Raw genomic sequence first — 22184 nt, forward strand, 5'->3', positions numbered from 1 at the left:
GGTACAACGTCTACTCGGTAATCCTTCCCGAAACCCCGCCCAATTTTTAAATTTAACAGGAAGCATCAGCACTACATTAACTTCAACTACGTTAACGAGCAGCTCGATCTTCCCTTTCGTGATCTCTCTTGGGAGTCCTCATGATCTTGAAAAATGAAAGGAAAGCAGCCGTTAACACACAAAAAGAACAAAAAAAGGACATTTCCCCTTCTGGTTGTGGCCTCGAGGACACTAGGTTAAATCTACTCAGGGGCTGAGGCCTATAAAACTCGCTCCCACAGACGATTTAACCCCCCACTGCAAGACAGAGTAAGGGCCTCATTACCGACGGAAGGGTTCTTTCGTCCTCCCACAACCCTTGCGCTCCCGGAGGAACCCAACACCTCCCGTGCTTCCCTCTCCTCTACTTACCCGGCGGGAGAAGGGAGAAGAGATTCGATTCTGAATCTCCTACTCCCGGGTTCCAAGTGGAGATGCCGACTGCTGCTCGAGGTCAGCAACGCGGGCAAAACCACTCAGTCTCCGTCTCTTCACAAAATGGCCCCCGAGTCTCCTCTGCCGCCGAGGCGAAGGCCTAGCCCCCGCCCCAATCCTGAGACTCTTCCTATTGGCTGCAATTTTTCTCGCTCCCGCTTCTAATTAGACAACTCTACCGCTCTTCACAATTCTGCCCAATCACAATCAGTAGTGGGTTAGACTAAGCGAAAGAATTTCCACATGCGTGAGCGAAACTAATTTGTAACTGGTTATTATTCCTGTCATTCATCTCCTTAGAAATGTTTATTGGCCATTGCACCTAAGGAAGCGCTGGGTGGAAACTCGCCTTTGTATCACGCACCGCTTCACATCCGGGTATCCGGGAGGTTTGATTGGCGACCTCGGGAGCCTATCTCTGCTCCTTAGAGGGTCTCTAGAAGGACCGCCCATATCTTGGAATTCCCGCTGCGCTCGGGCGGGGATGCAGTAGGGGATTTGGGTAGGTAGCGGGCACCGGAAGGACCTCCCCTATCTCCCGACCTAGGAATAAATTGAACCACCAAGTGAATCTTCCACCGTTCGGTGTGGATACAAAAAAGCGTTTTTTTAGAGCGATGAGGGAAAAGAGAAGACTCAGCCACGTGCAAAAACCTAATAAGCCTGGCAATTTTTCCAACCTCAAATTCCTTCTCAGTACCAGACTGGAATGTCAGCTCCCTCCTGGACAGCTTCACTTAGCCTGTCAAGCCTATCTTCATAAAACCCATGTCTCACCCAAACCAACTAACTTACCTATTCCTGTCTACTACAAAAAGCAAAAGAAGTCTAAAATGCTGGCCTGAAATACCCCATCCTCTGGCCACCTCATCTCACTAATATACTACACAAGCCAACCAAATTGGCCTACCATCTGTCTCCCCCTCCCCCCACCAAAATATGGGCCCTTGATTCCATCATCCTGAAATGACCTGTCTCCAACCTATTGACTCAGGTCATCGCCTGCCAGTCCTTTACTAAGAAGCGGGAAGATTTCCCTCCACTGTTAGGGAAAGCAAGGTGCAGAACAAATATTTTAAGGGATATATGTATCTGTAAATGCAGTTGGATGCATTAGTTTGGAATAAGTTCTGAATTCCAGAGCGTCCACAAGGACGCTATCGGTTTCCTATCACGTGAGAAAACTTAGACAATTTAGTAATGAGTTTGATATACTTTATTCAAGGGAAAACAATGCATGAACTGGAAGAGTTCCGTGCCTGGTAAGCAGTAGCGTTCCTCAGTAGCTTCTTGAAGGATTTCAGGCAACAGAAACTTGTAGAAAGTAAAAACTGGCAGAGCAGAAACAGCATGATTGTCTGGGGCCGATTATCTGACTTTATTTAAAAAGATCACTCTTGGCCAGGAAGCTCACTCGGTTAGAGGGGAATCCCAATATACTAAGGTTGCAGGTTTGATCCCTGGTCAGGGGACATACAAGAATCATCCAATGTGCCTGACCAGGCAGTGGTGAAGTGGATAGAGCGTCGGACTGGGATACCGAGGTCTCAGGTTCGAGACCCCGAGGTCGACAGCTTGAGCGCAGGCTCATCTGGTTTGAGCAAAAGCTCACCAGCTTGAACCCAAGATCACTGGCTTGAGCAAGAGGTTACTCGGTCTGCTGAAGGCCCGCAGTCAAGGCACATATGAGAAGCAATCAATGAACAACTAAGGTGTCGCAATGCGCAACAAAAAACTAATGATGCTTCTCATCTCTCCGTTCCTGTCTGTCTGTCCCTCTCTATCCCTCTCTCTGACTCTCTGTCTCTGAAAAAAAAAAAAATCACCCAATGAATGTATAAATAAGTTTAACAATACATCAATGTTTCTCTCTCTCTCTCTCTCTCTCTCTCTCTCGCTGTCTCTATAAAAATCAGTAAGTAAATAAAAATTTTAGGAAGATGAAGGAACAAGAAGAGCCCAGAGTTGCATGGCCTTTGGTGATTGAATGACTGGATTTCTGGTCAAGCAGAACTTTCACAGGAGCAAGAAACTTAATTTGTTTAGGTGACACCCTGGCAGAAGCAGCTCCATCTTGAGCCTGGAAATTTATTTCAAAATACATTTGGGGAGTTAAACTTTTACCTTATTATTTTAGGCTAATTCATTTATTTATTTACTTTAAGAAAGTTTTTTAGACCTGTGGTGGCGCAGTGGATAAAGCGTCGACCTGGAAATGCTGAGGTTGCCAGTTCAAAACCCTGGGCTTGCCTGGTCAAGGCACATATGGGAGTTGATGCTTCCAGCTCCTCCCCCCTTCTCTCTCTCCTCTCTCTCCTCTCTCTCTCCCTCTCTGTCTCTGTCTCTCTCTAAAATGAATAAATAAAATTTTAAAAAAAAGAAATCTTAAAAAAAAAAGTTTTTTAGAGAGAGAAGAGAGAAATGAGAAGCATGAAGTTTGATTTGCTTCACTTTAGCTGTTCATTGATTGTTTCTCATTTGTGTCTTGATTGGAAGGGTGGCTACAGCTGAGCCAGTGACCCTGTCTGTACTGAAGCCAGCTACCTTGGGCTTCAAGCCAGCAACCTTTGGGCTTAAGCCGATGACCCTGTGCTCAAGCTGGTGAGGCCACAATCAAGCTGGTGACTTCAGTGTTTTGAATCTGGGTCCTCAGTGTCCCGGGGTTGATGCTCTATCCACTGGGCCACCACAGGTCAAGGCACATATGAAAAAAGCAATCAATGAACAACTAAGGTGTCACAATGAAAAACTGATGATTGATGCTTCTCATCTCTCCGTTTCTGTCTGTTCCTATCTATCCCTCTCTCTGACTCTCTCTCTCTCTGTCTCTGTAAAAAATAAAATAAAATAAAATAAATTAAAAAAAAAGAAAATATGGGGAAGGGAGGGCCCTGTAATTGCTGCTGGCAAGAAAAAGCACACCCAAAAACCACATCTTGCTTTATTTATAGGGCAAAGTGAGGCCATTAGCAAATCTTAACTTTATACCAAACAAAGGATAGAAGAAACTTGCCTCCAGTCTTTCCAGGGAACATGGTGGGGGGGGGGGGGGGTAGTGTAAACAGTCCAGCACCACAGTTTAACAGTTTTTTACAACCTAATCAGGCAAGTGAGGTGGGGGCCTGGGCAGACTGTCAGCTTACAGCCAATTCCCTACACTTCTGTCCCCAAAAAATCTAAACTCCAAAAACCCTGTTGGTTTTTTGGTCCCAACAGGCACAGATTTCTCTGGAATACCATAAGGCGCACCTGGAAATCTAGGGCACACCAGTGCTCCCTGGCGCACACTTTGAGAACCACTGCTCTAGTCTGTTACCAATGGATTTCATGTAGCCCCCTTAAGTCTTTCCTTTTGAATCTGATGTTTAAAATAAGTGATAAAACTGCCATTTTCTGGAGCATTTTCTCAATCATTTGAGATTTTGTCTCCTGAAAAAAATAAACTCACAAAAATCCTCACAGGTTTGGAAGTTTCTTATGTGAACAATACCAAATATTTTTCTGCATCTTTTTCTTTGTCTCCTTGTTCTTCTTTTCTCATCCCAGCAATGACCTAAATCTAGTTTCTTATAGGTTAAGCCTTCCTTAACTCACCTGCCATCTGTTCTCCTCTGCTCTAAAGCACAAGACTTTATCCTGAGGTAATTTTTCATTACAAAGTGCTTTTCAGTTGACAAGTCTTACATTTAGTAATTAGTGCTTATTTTACTTTTATGTAAGAAACTGACCTTTTGAGCAAATATCTAAATGATATAAAAATATTATATAAGCTCTGGTCCAGATCCTTTTGTGTTAAGCACTTAAATGGACATGAGCACGTATGAGAGCAAGGACAATGAGACAGGTACAGAAGGGCACCAGGGCAGAAAGCCCCAGGTGCCTAACAAAGGGCAAAACTGTAAAAACAAGAACCTCACCTTTCTTCTCCTAGCATATCACTGGTTATACAGTTTAGACCCCCTGACCTTTCATATCACTGGTGATGCACATTGCGAGTCATGTGGTAGACTTCCTTAGAGGAAGAACAAAGTCAGGAGAATAGCCTCAAATGACCCTCATGCAAGTCCTTGCATGATTTCTCCCTTAAGCATTAAGCCCTAAAGATAACATCTAGGCCTCCTTTATGCTTAAGCTCCAGGCCCAGAAAAACAGCAAAACCAGATCAAGTGACTCCACAGTTGACCTCAGGACCAGCTGCGATGAGGATGAAGAATATGACATGACAAATGACCACCTGCCTAGCTGCCAACAAATCAGTGGAGATCACAACCCTGAAAGGACACACCTGAAAGGCTGATTAATATTCTATTGACATCCTCCCCAGGGATCAACCCTAAAATCCCAGCCCTTAAAAGGCCTTAGGCTGGGGGGGCCCAGTGCTTGTCTCTCTATGGAGTATCCCCATGCCTTTCCCCATCCCCTTCCCCCAGGCAAGTTTTCCTTGTCTCTCTCTCCTAAGCTCCAAGGGCCCTTCTTTTGTCTCTATAACTTGCAAACTTAATAAAGCAAAAGAAAGCCTTGCTAAATTTCTATGAGTTGCCTGACCTGTGGTGACACAGTGGATAAAGCCTGGAATATTGAGACTTGAGCCTGGGATCATCGCTGGCTTGAGCGGGAGGGGGGGGGGGGCTCACTGACTAGGATAGACCCCTGGGTTGGCATGTATGAGAAAACAATCAATGAACAGCTAAAGTGCTACAACAATGAGTTGATGTTTCTCATCTGTCTTCCTTCCTGTCTGCCTGTCCCTGTCTCTCTCTTTCTAAAAATTAATTAATTAATTAAAATAAAAAAGTAGAATGGTGGTTAACAGGGATTGAAAGAAGGGGAAGATGACCTGTGGTGGCGCAGTGGATAAAGCGTCAACCTGGAAACGCTGAGGTTGCCGGTTCAAAACCCTGGGCCTGCCTGGTCAAGGCACATATGGGAGTTGATGCTTCCTGCTCCTCCCCCCTTCTCTCTCTCTTTCTCTCTCTCTCTCCTCTCTCCTCTCTATAATGAATAAATAAAATCTTAAAAAAAAACAAAACAACAACAACAAAAAAAAAAAAAAAGAAGGGGAAGACAGGGGTTATTGTTTAGTGCAGGGGTCCCCAAACTATGGCCAGCGGCCGCATGCGGCCCCCTGAAACCATTTATCCGGCCCCCGCCGCACTTCCAGAAGGAGCACCTCTTTCATTGGTGGTCAGTGAGAGGAGCACATTGACCATCTCATTAGCCAAAAGCAGACCCAGAGTTCTCATTGAAATACTGGTCAGTTTGTTGATTTAAATTTACTTGTTATTTATTTTAAATATTGTATTTGTTCCCGTTTTTTTTTTTTTACTTTAAAATAAGATATGTGCATAGGGATTTGTTCATAGTTTTTGTTATAGTCCGGCCCTCCAACGGTCTGAGGGACAGTGAGCTGGCCCCCTGTGTAAAAAGTTTGGGGACCCCTGGTTTAGTGGGTGTAGTGTTTCAGTACTATAAGATAAAGTGCTGGAAATTGGTTTTACAATAATGTGAGTATACTTAACACTATTGAACTGTACACTTAAAAATGGTTAAGATAGGCCCTAGCCGGTTGGCTCAGTGGTAGAGCGTCGGCCTGGCGTGCAGAAGTCCCGGGTTCAATCCTGGCCAGGGCACATAGGAGAAGCGCCCATCTGCTTCTCCACCTCCCCCACTCCTTCCTCTCTGTCTCTCTCTTCCCCTCCCGCAGCGAGGCTCCATTGGAGCAAAGATGGCCCGGGCGCTGGGGATGGCTCCTTGGCCTCTGCCCCAGGTGCTGGAGTGGCTCTGGTCGCAACAGAGTGACACCCCGGAGGGGCAGAGCATCGCCCCCTGGTGGGCGTGCCGGGTGGATCCCAGTCGGGCGCATGCAGGAGTCTGTCTGACTGTCTCTCCCCATTTCCAGCTTCAGAAAAAAAAAAAAAAAAAATGGTTAAGATAGCCTAACCAGGGATGGCACAGTGGATAGAATGTCAGCCTGGGGCGCTGAAGACCCCAGTTCGAAACCCAGAGGTCACTGGCTTGAGCATGGGCTCATCTGGCTTGAGTATGGCATCAGCTTGAATGTAGGGTCAGCAGCTTAAATGTGGGATCATAGATATGACCCCATGGTCACTGGCTTGAGCCCAAAGATAGCTGGCTGGCTTAAAACCCAAGGTTGCTGGTTTGAGCAAGTGAGATCACTGGCTTGGCTGGAGCACCCCCGCCCCACCCCAGTCAATACACACATGAGAAAGCAATCAGTGAACAACTAAGGTGCCGCAACTATGAGTTGATGCTTCTCATCTCTCTCCCTTCCTGTTTGTCTGTCTGTCTCTCTCACACTAACAAACAAACAAAAACATATATGCACTAGAAATTCACATAAGCGTGAACATTCTAAAACAGTAAGGCAAAACGAGCTGTGTATGTCATTCTGGATTAAGGAGAGTCCACAGGGACTCTAAAGGGAAATAAGGCAATTCACAGGGAGTTGAAAAGAGTTCATGTTTATTTTTTTATTTTTTTTAAAAGACTTTATTTATTCATTTTAGAGAAGAGAGAGACAGACAGACAGAGAAGACTAGCAGGAAGCATGAACTCTTACATGTGCTTTGACTGGGCAAGCCCAGGGGTTTTTTTGTTTGTTTGTTTGTTTGTTTTTTGTATTTTTCTGAAGCTGGAAACGGGGAGAGACAGTCAGACAGACTCCCGCATGCGCCCGACCGGGATCCACCCGGCACGCCCACCAGGGGCAACGCTCTGCCCACCAGGGGGCGATGCTCTGACCCTCCGGGGCGTCGCTCTGCCCCGACCAGAGCCACTCCAGCGCCTGGGGCAGAGGCCAAGGAGCCATCCCCAGCGCCGGGGCCATCTTTGCTCCAATGGAGCCTTGGCTGCGGGGGGAGGGGGGGGGGGAGAGACAGAGAGGAAGGAGGGGGTGAGGTGGAGAAGCAAATGGGCGCTTCTCCTATGTGCCCTGGCCGGGAATCGAACCCGGGTCCCCCGCACGCCAGGCCAACGCTCTACCGCTGAGCCAACCGGCCAGGGCAAGCCCAGGGTTTTGAACCAGCGACCTCGGTGTTCCATCCAGGTTGATGCTTTATCTACGGTGCCACCACAGATCAGAAGAGCTCATGTTTAGTAAACAAATGTTTGCTGGGCTATCTATAGACAATGGGTCAGAAAGAGAACTTTGATCCTAAGGGATTATTTCCTGTTTTACCATACATAGTTCATATTATACTATAGTTATCTATTATGGTAGTTCTTACTGGGGTAGGCAGGCCTTCTATCTTAAATTATTTTGTGTAGTTTATGGGGGAAGTTCAATAACTTTTCCTAAGTCTTTCATTTCTTAAAAATAAAATAATCCTCATGCCAGAGAGTCGTTTAAGTGTGGCAAATTTTGCTTCCCTATAAAGGACATTAAGCCTAGTAGAAAAATGAAATGGTCTACATTCACTTCACTCTAAGATGTAATGAGGATATTCAGGGAAAAAACAGAAGATAACTGGTTGCCTGAAAGAGGTAGACGGAAATGTTTAGAAATAAACAAAAGTCAGAAATTCAGAAAAGAGAAAGTAAGATTACCAAACACAAACCTGGCCTACTTCAAAGTTTTGGCCAGCACTATCTCTGCTTAGATCAACCAATAAAGGAAAGAAGACCCAAGATTCACTGTGAAATAATTTGGGCAAGAAACAATATTGAGTGCAGAAAAGGCCAATTTTTGTAACTCTGCCATTTAGACTTGGAAAAAAAAAATTATGGTGAGGTTTCCGATTTTCACTGGGAAATTTGTGTTCTAGATGGTTTCCATACTTTCTAATAATTTCCTCCACATTTATTTTATTATTTAATAGGACATAAGGAAGTCACCCATTAAATATTTGCTCACCCTCCTGGGAATCACAGATTTTCATGTCAGTAACAAAAATGGAAGCTTTTTCTTTTTCTTTGCAGGAGAGACAGAGAGAGAAAGACAGAGAGAGGGGCAGATAGGGACAGACAGACAGGAAGGGAGAGAGATGAGAAGCAATTCTTTGTTGAGGCTCCTTAGTTGTTCATTGATTGTACTCTTATATGTGCCTTGACTGTGAGGCAATAGCAGAGAGAGTAACCCCTTGCTCAAGCCAGCAACCATGGAGTCATGTCTGTGATCCCATGCTCGAGCCAGAAACCCTGTGCTCAAGCTAGTGAGCCTGTGCTCAAGCTGGTGACCTTGGGGTTTCAAACCTGGGTCCTCTGTGTCCCAGGCTGATGCTCTACCCACTACACTACCGCCTGGTCAGGCAGAATAGCAGCTTTTTAAATGTGCACAATGAGTGTATAAAAGAGAATTTTGGAACTGCCCTGTTGGCTCAGTAGATAAAGCGTTGGCCTAGTGTGTAGATGTCCTGGGTTCAATTTTAGTCAAGGCACACAAAAGAAGTGACCAACTTCTTCTCTTCCTCTCCTCCTCCCCCATCTTTCCTTCTTCCCCTTCTGCAGCCAGTGGCTCGCTTGGTTCAAGCACTGGGCCCAGGCACTGAGGATGGCTCTGTTGGTCAGAGGCACATCAGCCTCAGGCACTAAAAATAGCTTGCTTGATTCAAGCATCAGCCTCAGAAGGGTGTTGCTGTGTCCTGGTCGGGACACATGTGGGAATCTGTCTATCTCTCCTTCTCACACTTAAAATAAAAAAATTTTGCTTGACCAGGCGGTGGTGCAGTGGATAGAGCATCAGACTGGGACACGGAGGACACAGGTTTGAGACCCTGAAGTCGCCAGTTTGAGCGCAGGCTCATCTGGTTTGAGCAAGGCTCACCAGCTTAAACCTAAGGTTGCTGGCTTGAGCAAGGGGTCATTCAGTCTGCTGTAGCCCCCCGGTCAAAAAACATATGAGAAAGCAATCACTGGAAACTAAGGTGCCACAGCAAAAAATTGATGCTTCTCATCTCTCTCCCTTCCAGTCTGTCTGTTCCTCTCTCTGTCTCTCTGTCTCTGTCACACACACACAATTTTTTTTTTTTTACAGAGACAGAGAGAGTCAGAGAGAGGGATAGATAGGGACAGACAGACAGGAACAGAGAGAGATGAGAAGCATCAATCATCAGTTTTTCATTGCGACACCTTAGTTGTTCATTGATTGCTTTCTCATATGTGCCTTGACCACGGGCCTTCAGCAGACCGAGTAACCCCTTGCTCAAGCCAGTGACCTTGGGTCCAAACTGGTGAGCTTTGCTCAAACCAGATGAGCCCGCGCTCAAGCTGGCGACCTCAGGGTCTTGAACCTGGGTTCTCCGTATCCCAGTCCGATGCTGTATCCACTGCGCCACCGTCTGGTTAGGCAAAAGAATTTTTTAAAGTGAAAATTTAATATAACAATTATGATTATATTTCACTTAATATGTAATATGAATGCAGTGACCAATCAGGCAGAATTTTTAAGAACAATTAATTTTTAAATATTAAGTCCTGTTGTTGCATAACTACATTCCAATGTTTGGTTTGGAGATTATGGTCACAGTAAAATGGGAGATGCACATTCTGAGGGTTCTGGCACATGTGGACTGAGTAGGCCCATTGATCCCACTAATGGAGCAAGGTTTGTTCTCTTCAAAAAGATCTCAGGGTTCCAGAATATCTCCTCCTGTTGTTACCCTTCATAGAAAGATTTAAAGATCATTCTCCCAACACCAACAACTGTGGTACCACGCATGAAATAATCATGCTTTCAGCTCTAGTTTTAGTTGAGAAGTTGATATATTAACGAATCTTTTCTTTCTTTTCTCAAATCTTTTTTTTCTCCAACTACGACATGCACAGAGAAAAAGCACAGCCCTCATACTCTGATCTACAAAGAGTTAACATCTTAAGAGCTAAACAGAACTGCATTAACTCCTCTCTTAAGAAGCCCGGCAGACAAGAGGATTCTAGAGCATTAGAGGACACCACAAAAGTCAGAGGAAAGAATTAGAGGGAGCTCTCTGGAGGAAGCAAAAACTGTAAGTTTATATCTAATACATATTTATGGGCTCCCATTTCTTTCCATGGGGTGTTTTTGAGAACAGTGAGATAAGTTTATTCATTTTGTATTGTGCCACCAGTCTGCCAGACATCAGGTACAACATCACTAGATCGTGTGTGTGTGTGTGTGTGTGTGTGTGTGTGTGTGTGTGTGTGTGTGTGTGATATAGGCAGAGAGGGAAAGAGACAGGGAGAGGGACAGATAGGGACAATAGGCAGGAAGGGAGAGAGAGATGAGAAGCCATCAGTTCTTCACTGTGGAACCATAGTTGTTCATTGATTGCTTTCTCATATGTGCCTTGCCCCGGGGGTGACAGCAGAGCAAGTGACCCCTTCCTCAAGCCAGCGACCTTTGGGTTTAAGCCAGCGACTATGGGGTCATGTCCATGATCCCACACTCAAGCCAGCGACCCTGTGCTCAAGTTAGCAACCTAGGGTTTCTGAACCTGGGTCCTCTGCGTCCCCGTTTGATGCTTTATCCACTGCGCCACCGCCTGGTCAGGCACTAGGTCATCTTTAATCCTGTCATTCTCTACTCCATCCCACATCCAACTAATTGTCAAGTCTTTTGATTCTCCTTCGTTCGGGGGTCTTTGTGATCCATCCCAGTCTGTTATCCTTTCTAGTTCAAAGCCTTTTGCCTGAACTGTGGCAATATCCTCTTAATATTCCTCCTCTCTGCCAGTCTTAGTAGCTCATTAATAGCCAGTGAATCTTCCTAAAGCTCTTCTGCAGTTCTAACTGTAATGCTCTTGTGCCCAAAATGTATAAATTGTTGGCCATTTTGACAAAATAAATAAAACATCTCATTTTATTTAAAAAAAAATTTCCCATTGATCTGAGAGGAAGAGGAGGGGTGATGAAGGGAAGAGAGAGAGAGGAAAGCATCAATTTATTGTTTCTCTTAGTTTTTCCATTTTAGTTGTATATTCATTGATTGCTTCTCATACATGCCCTGACTGGGGGGAGGCATTGAAACCACAACCTGTGGTGTGTCAGGTCATCACTTTATCCACTGAGCCACCTGGCCAGAGTCAAACACCTCTATTTTAAATGCAAGGTCATCCAAATATGCACTTAAATTTTCACAGTTCACCTGACCAGCTGGTGGCGCAGTGGATAGAGCGTCAACCTTGGATGCTGAGATCCCAGGTTCAAAGCTCCAAGGTCATTGGCTTGAGCGTGGGATCATAGACATGACCCCATGCTCATTGACTTGAGCCCAAAGGCCACTGTCTTGAAGCCTAAGGTTACTGGCTTGTGCAGGGGTCACTGGCTTGACTGAAGTCCAGTCCCCCAGCCATCAAGGGACATATGAGAAAATAATCAACGAACAACTAAGGTGTCACAACTATGAGCTACTGCTTCTCATTTCTCTCCCTTCCTATCTGTCTGTCCCTCTCTCTCACACACACACACTAAATTTAAAAAAAAATTCTCACAACTCTTTCTCAGACATGTCATACCTACCTGCTATTTTGCAAGACCACCCTGCTCTTTGTCTATCCCTGACTTTACCCAAACTGTCCTCTTTGTATCAAACATTTTGTGTCTCCAGCTGCCAAAATCCTTCCTGGAGTGTAATGATCTTCCCTCCATAATGCTTTATTTGATCCTTCAAGTGAATGTGAATCTCAGTCTTGCTTTCCACTCTCTGATTGTTCTTCCCTGATTGACTTTATGTATTTTACCTTACAGTTAAACAAATATTTTTTCTCATTTTCTACTTATTCACTACCTGAGAGTAAGGGCTCTGTATGTCTTCTTGTTGCAACTGAAGAAAATGGACACACAGTAATATTAGTCAAATTAAGTTCAATCCAAATTCCAGGAGCTCCTGTCATCCTTTATGAACATTCACATAATAGACGCTGCAATTAAGAGAGCCTACACTTTCCACAGCTTTCCTTCAGCTCTGCTCCAAGTTTCTTTCTCAGTGCTTCATCTCATTTGCCTCTATCCTCTTATTTAAGATCAGCTTCTCCTGAGTTCCCTGACTCACTGGAAAACTATTTTCCGTAAGGCTCTTTTAATAATTTGTCTCTTTCTTCCCTAAGACCTTCCACTCAAAGGAGCCCAACTGCAAGCCTCCCTTTCAGAGACTTGAGTTTATATTGGAACTGTTAAAGTTAATTCTTTATACAGAAAGACTGGAATTCCTAATCCATATTAAATTGAAATGTTAAAATCCTACTTCTAAAAAACCTCCCCAAAACACTACTTTTTATATTTTGTCACACAAACCTATTAATCCTTGAACTTTTATTTTTCTTTTAAAATTTATTTATTTATTTATTTATTTATTTATTTTTAAGCTCTTATTTATTGATGTCAGAGAAGGGGGAGAGAGAGAGAAAAGGTGTGGGGAGCAGGAAGCATCAGTTCTTAGTAGTTGCTTCTTTTATGTGCTTTGACCAGGTAAGCCCAGGGTTTTGAACCAGCAATCTCGGCATTCTAGGTCCACGCATTCACCCACTGCGCCACCACAGTGTCCTTTTTAAAGGATAGGAATATTTTCTTTTCTTTTTTTTTTTTTTTCATTTTTCTGAAGCTGGAAACAGGGAGAGACAGTCAGACAGACTCCCGCATGCGCCTGACCGGGATCCACCCGGCACGCCCACCAGGGGCGACGCTCTGCCCACCAGGGGGCGATGCTCTGCCCATCCTGGGCGTCGCCATGTTGCGACCAGAGCCACTCTAGCGCCTGAGGCAGAGGCCACAGAGCCATCCCCAGCGCCCGGGCCATCTTTGTTCCAATGGAGCCTTGGCTGCGGGAGGGGAAGAGAGAGACAGAGAGGAAAGCGCGGCGGAGGGGTGGAGAAGCAAATGGGCGCTTCTCCTGTGTGCCCTGGCCGGGAATCGAACCCGGGTCCTCCGCACGCTAGGCCGACATTTTCATTTTATTTTTGTTTTTTAAAGATTTTATGTATTGATTTTAGGGAGAAGAGAAGAGAAAACGAAAGAGAGAAAAGCAAGGGGAAGAGTGGGACCTCCACATGCCACGCAAAGGACAGGAATGCTTTTGCAGCATTCTTTCTTTTACCCCATTTAAATGTGATTGGCATTTCTTTCCTTTTTTTCTCTTTTTTTTTATGATAGAGACAGAGAGAGAGAGTCAGAGAGAGGGACAGATAAGAAGAGACAGACAGGGCCCTGGCCAGTTGGCTCAGTGGTAGAGCATTGGCCTGGCGTGCAGGAGTACCGGGTTTGATTCCCGGCCAGGGCACACAGGAGAAGCACCCATCTGCTTCTCCACCCCTCCCTGTCTCCTTCCTCTCTGTCTCTCTCTTCCCCTCCTGCAGCCAGGGCTCCATTGGAGCTGGTTTGCCCTGGTGCTGAGGATGGCTCTGTGGCCTCTGCCTCAGGTGCTAGAGTGGCTCTGGTTGCAACGGAGCGACGCCCCAGATGGGCAGAGCATCGCCCCCTGGTGGGCGTGCCGGATGCATCCCTCTCGGGTGCATGTGGGAGTCTGTCTGACTGCCTCCCCATTTCCAACTTCAGAAAAATACAAAAAATAAATAAAATTAAAAAAAAGAAGAGACAGACAGGAAGGGAGAGAGATGAGAAGCATCAATTCTTTGTCGCGGAACCTTAGTTGTTCATTGACTGCTTTCTCATATGTGCCTTGACTGGGGCGGGATGGGGTGCTACAGCAGAGTGAGTGACCCCTTGCTCAATCCAGCAACTTTGGACTTCAAGCCAGCGATCTTTGTTCTCAAGCCAGAGACCATCGGGTCGTGTCTATGATCCCATGCTCAAGTCAGTGACCCCATGCTCAAATCGGTGAGCCCATGCTTAAGCCAGCAACCTTGGGGTTTCAAACCTGGGTTCTCCGTATCCCAGTTCGACGCTCTATTCACTGTGCCACCACCTGGTCAGGCATGACTGACATTTCTTTAAGCAGATTTGTCACCTGATTTTTGAATTTTTTTCCTTCCCCGCTCTCTCAATCAAATCTGTGGTACCAGTATAGCTCTCATCTCACTGTTTTCTTGGAGGTAGGAGGGTTAATATGAAACTTTGTAACATCATTAAAGCCAATTGCAAAAGAAAAAATGTCTGTCACAATCTAATGTTATAATAATACATTTGCTGAAAAAATATTGTATATCTGCAGGTACCAGGTACTATGTTGAGTACTATAGATGCAAAGATATCTCAAAAGAGCTTATAGACTAGTGAAGGGACTATATGATGTATCAATGCTATAGAGAATTGACTCATATTAACCAACACACAAAAGAGTATAGTATACAGTAATATAAATCATTAATTTATACCGATAAATACAATACACAATTACCAATTGGCCAGAGACTAGTTCAGAAGAAACAATAAAAACAGCTAACATTTAGTAAACATGGAGGCTGTATTAAGTGCCAAGCATTATGTTCAGCTTTTTTTTTTTTTTTTTTTTTTTTTTTTTAATTTATTCATTTTTAGAGAGGAGAGAGAGAGGGAGAGAGAGAGAGAGAGAGAAGAGAGAGACAGAGAGAGAGAAGTGGGGAGGAGCTGAAAGCATCAACTCCCATATGTGCCTTGACCAGGCAAGCCCAGGGTTTCGAACCGGCAACCTCAGCATTTCCAGGTTGACGCTTTATCCACTGCGCCACCACAGGTCAGGCATGTTCAGCTTTTTATAGGCATTGTCTCAGTTGATCTTCATCATTATTACATGAAATAAGTATTTTCCTTATTTTATAAATAAGAAAGAAAACTAAACAGGTAGTTAAGTGACTTGTTCATGGTCACATAACAAAGGAAGAATATGAATCCACATCTTTCTTATTCCTAGGCTCTTGATCTCAGCCACTGTTTACAATTCATCCTCTTCAAATTTAATTACAGGCAAATATAAAATCAGAATCAGAATATGTTATTTTAAAGAAAAGATTTTAAATTTTTATTTATTTATTTAGTTATTTATTTATTTCAGAGAGAAAAGAAGGGAAAGAGAGAATCATCAGTCTGTTGCTTCACTTACCCATGCATTCAATGGTAAATTCCAGTATGTGCCCTTGACTGAGATCTAACCCATAACCTTGGAGTATTGGGACAATGTTCTAACAGACTGAGCTACCTGGCCAGGTCAAGGCTATATAATTGTAATTATTGGTGTCATCGAGCTGGCTTTATGCCTTTATCACTATTAAAGGGTTGCTCTTCACCCTCACTCACCTACCCTTGTCCCAGTGTACTGCAAACCTGAATATTACTGCAAGGGAGTTCTTTTAGTCTTTCATTCCATTGAGTTAAACTGATTGATAAATACTCCTTCCTTACATTTATTTTTTTTCTGAGAGATTAAAATGGCCACTTCATTGGATTTTGGATGTTTCCTCATCATGCCTTCACTGAGTCTCTCCTGGGTTTTCTTTTTTTTTTTTTTTTTAAAGATTTTATTTGTTGATTTTACAGAGGGGGGGTGAAGTGAGAAGTATCAACTCCTAGATGCTTCACTTTAGTTCATTGCTTGCTTGTTGACCAGGCAAGCCTAGGGTTTCAAACTGGAGACCTCAGCGTTTCAAGTCAATGCTCTATCCATTGAGCCACCACTAGCCAGACTGGGTTTTATTTTATGACATTTTAAAAATTCATTTTAGAGACGAGAGAGAGTGAGAGAGAGAGAGAGAGAGAGAGAGAAAGAGAGAGAGAGAAAGGGGGAGGAGCAGGAAGCATCAACTCCCATATGTGCCTTGACCAGACAAGTACAGCGTTTTGAACCAGCAACCTTAGCACTCCAGGTCGACGCTTTATCCCACTGCGCCTCCACAGGTCAGGCCTATTTTATGACATTTTAAAACACTGATTTTAGAGAGTTTTAAATCATTTAAATAAGTTTTAAAACTTATTTATGGATTTATTGGTTGATTCTTGTATGTACCTAACTGGAGATCAAACCTGCAATCTTGGATATCAGAATGATGCTCTAACCAACTGAGCCAACCGGCCAGGGCTCTCTTCTGACATTCTTATAACTTCCATTTTATTACAGGGCTTCTAAAGTGTTAGTGGTACTTTTCAGTTGCTCCACAGTGGTAGACAGCATTGGTGGTATATTTTGGGGTGGTTATGACCAAAACAATCTTTTCTGGGTCCAGATATTAAAGAACTACAGCAGCACTTCTTTCGCTCCAGCTTCATTTTTGCAAATGGCTTTTGCTCCAGAAGGCCAGGCCTGTGATGCGTTACCTCTTCTTTCTCTTTCATATTACTTCTCTACAGAAGGAAGCTGAGAAGACAGGGTAACTTAGCAAAATTGCAAAAGCTACCTTATATGTGAGATTTCCTCTATTTTTTAAAAAAGATTTTATTTATTGATTTGAGAGTGAACCGAGAGAGAAAACGGGAGAGGGGAACAGGAAGCATCAACTTATAGTATTTGCTTCCTGTACGTGCCTTCATTGGGCAAGCAAAAGAATTCAAACCGGCAACCTCAGCATTACAGGTTGACACCTTAACCATTGAGCCAAAACAAGTCAGGCAGCATAATGTTTTCAAAGTTCATCTATGTTGTAGCATTGATAAATAGTTCATTTCTTTTTATTGCTGAATAATATTTCATTGTATACCACATTTTGTTTATATACTGTATTGATCATTTGAACATTTGAGTTGTCTTCAATTTTTGAATAATGCTGCCATAAACATCTGTGTACAGGTTTTATATGGACATATGTTTTCATTTCTTTTAGGTGTATAACTGGACGTGGAATTGCTGGTCATATGGTAGCTCTATGTTTAACATTTTGAGGAACTGGCCTGACCAGGCGGTGGTGCAGTGGATAGAGCATCCGACTGGGACCTGGAGGACCCAGGTTCGAGACCCCGAGCTCGCAAGCTTGAGCATGGGCTCATTTGGTTTGAGCAAGGCTCACCAGCTTGAGCCCAAGGTCGCTGGCTCGAGCAAGGGGTCACTTGGTCTGCTATAGCCCCCCAGTCAAGGCACATATGAAAAATCAAACAATGAACAAGTAAGGAGCTGCAACAAAGAATTGATATTTCTCATCTTTCTCCCTTCCTGTTTGTTTGCCCCTCTCTCTGACTCTTTGTCTCTGCCACAAAAAAACCCACAACATTTTGAGGAGCTGTAAAATTATTGCACTTGCACCCTTTAACATTCTTACCTACAGTGCATTAAAGTTTTAATTTCTTCATATCCTCACCAATACTCGTTTGTTTGGTTTTTTTAATTTTTATTTATTTATTTATTTATTTTTTACAGAGACAGAGAGTGAATCAGAGAGAGGGATAGACAGGAATGGAGAGAGATGAGAAGCATCAATCATTAGTTTTCATTGCGCATTGCAACACCTTAGTTGTTCATTGATTACTTTCTCATATGTGCTTTGACCGCGGGCCTTCAACAGACTGAGTAAACCCTTGCTGGAGCCAGCGACCTTGGGTTCAAGCTGGTGGGCTTTTCCTCAAACCAGATGAGCCCGCACTCAAGCTGGCGACCTCAGGGTTTCGAACCTGGGTCCTCTGCATCCCAGTTCGACGCTCTATCCACTGCGCCACCACCTGGTCAGGCACCAATACTTGTTTTTGAAGTGGTATTTTGTGTTTTTTAAAACATTTATTCTGAGCCCTGGCCGGTTGGCTCAGCGGTAGAGCGCCGGCCTAGCGTGCGGAGGACCCGGGTTCGATTCCTGGCCAGGGCACACAGGAGAGGCGCCCATTTGCTTCTCCACCCCTCTGCCGCGCTTTCCTCTCTGTCTCTCTCTTCCCCTCCAGCAGCCGAGGCTCCATTGGAGCAAAGATGGCCCGGGCGCTGGGGATGGCTCTGTGGCCTCTGCCTCAGGCGCTAGAGTGGCTCTGGTCGCAACATGGCGACGCCCAGGATGGGCAGAGCATCGCCCCCTGGTGGGCAGAGCGTCGCCCCATGGTGGGCGTGCCGGGTGGATCCCGGTCCGGCGCATGCGGGAGTCTGTCTGACTGTTTCTCCCTGTTTCCAGCTTCAGAAAAATGAAAAAAAAAACAAAAACATTTATTCTTTCTTTTTGTTGTTTTGATTTGGAAGGGAGAGAGATGAGAAACATCATTTCCTTGTTGCAGCTCCTTACTTGTTCATTGATTTATTTTTCATATGTGCCTTGACCGGGGGGCTACAGCAGACCAAGTGACTCCCTAATGAATAATCACATTGAACATCTTTCATGTGTTTAAGGAGTATTTGTATATCTTCTTTGGAAAAATGTCTTCTTACAAATGCAGTTGTAATTTGTCTTGGAAAAAGTCCAAGTGTTTTTGAAATTTAGACTTGGATTCTAGGGTTGATATTTAGAATTATTACAGTATAGACTTGTTTTCAAACCAGTTAATTTTTTCCTGGAGTTTTAACTATTAACTCATTAGTTTGCTGCTGTTGAAAAAACATGGCATTTGACATGCAGATTTACTTTTCACTGGTTTTCTGTTGCACGATGTACATATTTAAGAATCTACAGACAGGAAAGTTATAATTGAGCCCTTATAAATGTTTTAAGGTAAGAATATATTCACTGTTATTTCAAAAGTAATTGTAAGAATAACCTCAATTAGGAAGTGTAACTTGAAATGTCAGTACAAGCTACTGATTTAACCCCAGTAACTGGAATACATTACCTTCCTCACCTCACTTCCCATTTTGCCCCTGAGAATATAATCTCTTTTCCCCCAAGAAAACTGAAAAGTCTACTGTAGAATGCTCCTGATGTCTTTAACTCTTCAAGTGGATACCACTTTACATGTAGCAGCAAAATTCAGTTTTTGGTTGTTGCTTAAGAAATTTGAACCTTTCATTAATAATTTAAAGATACTTTTGTGTGTGTGACAGAGACAGAGAGAGGGACAGATAGGAACAGACAGACAGAAAGGGAGAGAGAAAAGAGAAGCATTAATTCTTCACTGCTGCACTTTAGTTGTTTGTTGATTGCTTTCTCATATGTGCCTTGACCAGGGGTCTACAGGAGACCAAGTGACCCCTTGCTCAAGCCAGCAACCTTGGGTCCAAGCTGGTGAGCTGTGCTCAAACCAGATGAGCCCGCACTCAAGCTGGTGACCTTGGGGTTTCGAACCTCCATCCCAGTCTGACGCTCTAGCCACTGTGCCACTGCCTAGTCAGGTTCATTAATAATTTTTAAAGGTGTCTCCTTAGGTTGTTTACCTATTTATTTTTATATTTTATTTCTCCATTGATTGAGAGAGATAAAGGAAAGGGCAAGGGGAGAGAGAGAGAAACACCAACTTATTGTTACAATTAGCTGTGTGCTGATTGCTTCTAATATGTGCCCTGACCAGGGATGGAACCCACAATCTCAATATGCTGGGATGACATGTTATCCACTGAGTTACCCGGTCAGGACCATTTACCTATTATTTATTTTAAAAAATTTTTAATTTTTTTAATTTATTCATTTTAGAGAGGAGAGGGAGAGACAGAGAGAGAGAGAGGAGAGACAGAGAGAGAGAAGGAGGGGAGGAGCTGGAAGCATCAACTCCCATATGTGCCTTGACCAGGCAAGCCCAGGGTTTCGAACCAGCGACCTCAGCATTTCCAGGTCAACGCTTTATCCACTGCGCCACCACAGGTCAGGCTATTTATTCATTTTAGAGAGAGAGAGAGAGAGAGAGAGAGAGGGAGAGAAGGGGACAGGAGCAGGAAGCATCCACTCTCATACATGCTTTGGTCAGGCAAGCCCAGGGTTTCAAACCCAAGATTTCAGCATTCCAGGTTGATACTCTATCCACTGCCCCGCTGCCTGGTAATGCTGGGATGTCCTTTTATATATTTAAATATTCTTTATTTTCTTTCAATAATGTTTTATAGTTTTTAGTCTACAAGTTTTCTACTCTGTTAAATTTTTTCCTGTGCATTTTATTCTTTTGATACTATTGTAAATTGAATTATCTTCATTTTATTTTCAGACCATTCATTGATAATATATAGAAATACCATTGATTCTTTTTTTTTTTTTTTTTGTATTTTTCTGAAGCTGGAAACGGGGCGAGACAGTCAGACAGACTCCCGCATGCGCCCGACCGGGATCCACCTGGCACGCCCACCAGGGGACTACGCTCTGCCCATCCGGGGGGCGATGCTCTGCCCCCCCCCCCCCCCCGCGTCGCTCTGTTGCAACCAGAGCCACTCTAGCGCCTGGGGCAGAGGCCAAGGAGCCATCCCCAGTGCCCGGGCCATCTTTGCTCCAATGGAGCCTTGCTGCAGGAGGGGAAGAGAGAGACAGAGAGGAAGGAGAGGAGGAGGGGTGAAGAAGCAGATGGGTGCTTCTCCTGTGTGCCCTGGCCAGGAATCGAAACCGGGACTTCTGCATGCCAGGCCAACGCTCTACCACTGAGCTAACCGGCCAGGGCTATACCATTAATTCTTAAACCTCACTGAACTCATTTTCTAGTTCTAGTAGTTTTTTAGTGCATTCCTTAGGATTTTTTTATATATAAGATCACGTAATCTGTGAATATAGTTTTACTTCTTCCTTTCTAACTGGATTCTTTTATTTATTTATTTTTTCATGTTTAGTTTCCAAGGATAAAACCTCCTGCAAAACATTGATTAGAAGTAGCAAGAGGGTGGCCCTGGCCAGTTGGCTCAGTAGTAAAGCATCAGCCCAGCGTGGAGAAGTCCAGGGTTTGATTCCTGGTCAGGGCACACAGTAGAAGTGACATCTGTTTCTCCACCTCTCCTCTTTCTCTCTTTCTCTCTCTCCTCCTCTTTTTTTTATTTTTTATTTTTATTTTTATTTTTCTGAAGTTGGAAACGGAGAGGCAGTCAGACAGACTCCCGCATGCACCTGACCGGAATCCACCTGGCACGCCCACCAGAGGCGATGCTCTGCCCATCTGGGGCGTCGCTCTGTTGCAACCAGGGCCATTCTAGCACCTGAGGCAGAGGCCACAGAGCTATCCTCAGCGCCCGGGCCAACTTTGCTCCAATGGAGCCTTGGCTGTGGGAGGGGAAGAGAGAGTCAGAGAGGAAGGAGAGAGGGAGGGGTGGAGAAGCAAATGGGCACTTCTCCTGTGTGCCCTGGCCGGGAATTGAACCCAGGACTCTTGCACTCCAGGCCGACGCTCTACCACTGAGCCTCTCTCTCCCCCTCTTGCAGCCATGGCTCAAATGGTTCAAGCATGTTGGCCCCGGGCACTAAGAATTTCTCCACGGCCTTGTCTCAGGCACTAAAATAGCTCAGTTGCTGAGCAACAGAGTAGAGGCCTCAGATGGGCAGAGCACCGCCTAGGAAGGGGCTTGCTGGGTGGATCCCAGTTGGTTGAGGCACATGTGGTAGTTTGTTTCTCTGCTTCCCTGCCTCTCACTTAATTTAAAAAGAAGAAGAAGAAGGAAAAGGAGAAGGACAAGGACAAGGACAAGGAGAAAAAGAAGGAGAAGGAGAAGAGGAAGAAAAAGTGGCAAGAGTAGAATTCCTTGTCTTTTTCTTTATCTTGGGGAAGAACTTTCAGTATTTTACTATTAAGCATAATTTTAGCTGAATTTTTTTGTAGATAACTCTTATCAGGCCTTTTTTTTTAAGCGAGACAGACAGACAGACAGACAGACAAGCAGACAAACAGACAGGGGAGAAGAGAGATGAGAAACAACTCATATTTGCAGCACCTTGATTGTTCATTGATTGCTTTCTCTTTTTATATATGCCTTGATCAGGAAAGGGGCTCTATAACCAAACCAGTGACCCCTTGCTCAGCGACCTTGGGCTTCAAACCAGTGACCTTTG

General features: G+C 44.3%; 2 protein-coding genes across 15 annotated transcripts in view; one reads left to right on the forward strand and one right to left on the reverse strand.

Annotated features, from left to right (window-relative positions):
- HNRNPC (heterogeneous nuclear ribonucleoprotein C) overlaps positions 1-558 on the reverse strand; it is a 78877-nt gene extending 78319 nt beyond the window's left edge. For all 9 annotated transcript variants that reach the window (XM_066277359.1, XM_066277365.1, XM_066277364.1 and 6 more), the window contains exon 1: positions 412-558. The gene's annotated coding sequence lies outside the window, so the exon portion shown is untranslated. The remainder of the gene's footprint in view (positions 1-411) is intronic.
- A 9820-nt stretch (positions 559-10378) lies between these two features.
- Positions 10379-22184, forward strand: part of RPGRIP1 (RPGR interacting protein 1) — a 79811-nt gene continuing 68005 nt past the window's right edge. For 5 of the 6 annotated variants that reach the window (XM_066277388.1, XM_066277389.1, XM_066277393.1 and 2 more), the window contains exon 1: positions 10379-10436. The gene's annotated coding sequence lies outside the window, so the exon portion shown is untranslated. The remainder of the gene's footprint in view (positions 10437-22184) is intronic. The other variant, XM_066277390.1, reaches the window with a different exon arrangement.

The sequence above is a fragment of the Saccopteryx bilineata genome, chromosome 4 (assembly GCF_036850765.1).
Source record: "Saccopteryx bilineata isolate mSacBil1 chromosome 4, mSacBil1_pri_phased_curated, whole genome shotgun sequence".
In the NCBI taxonomy this organism is placed as follows: Eukaryota; Metazoa; Chordata; class Mammalia; order Chiroptera; family Emballonuridae; genus Saccopteryx; species Saccopteryx bilineata.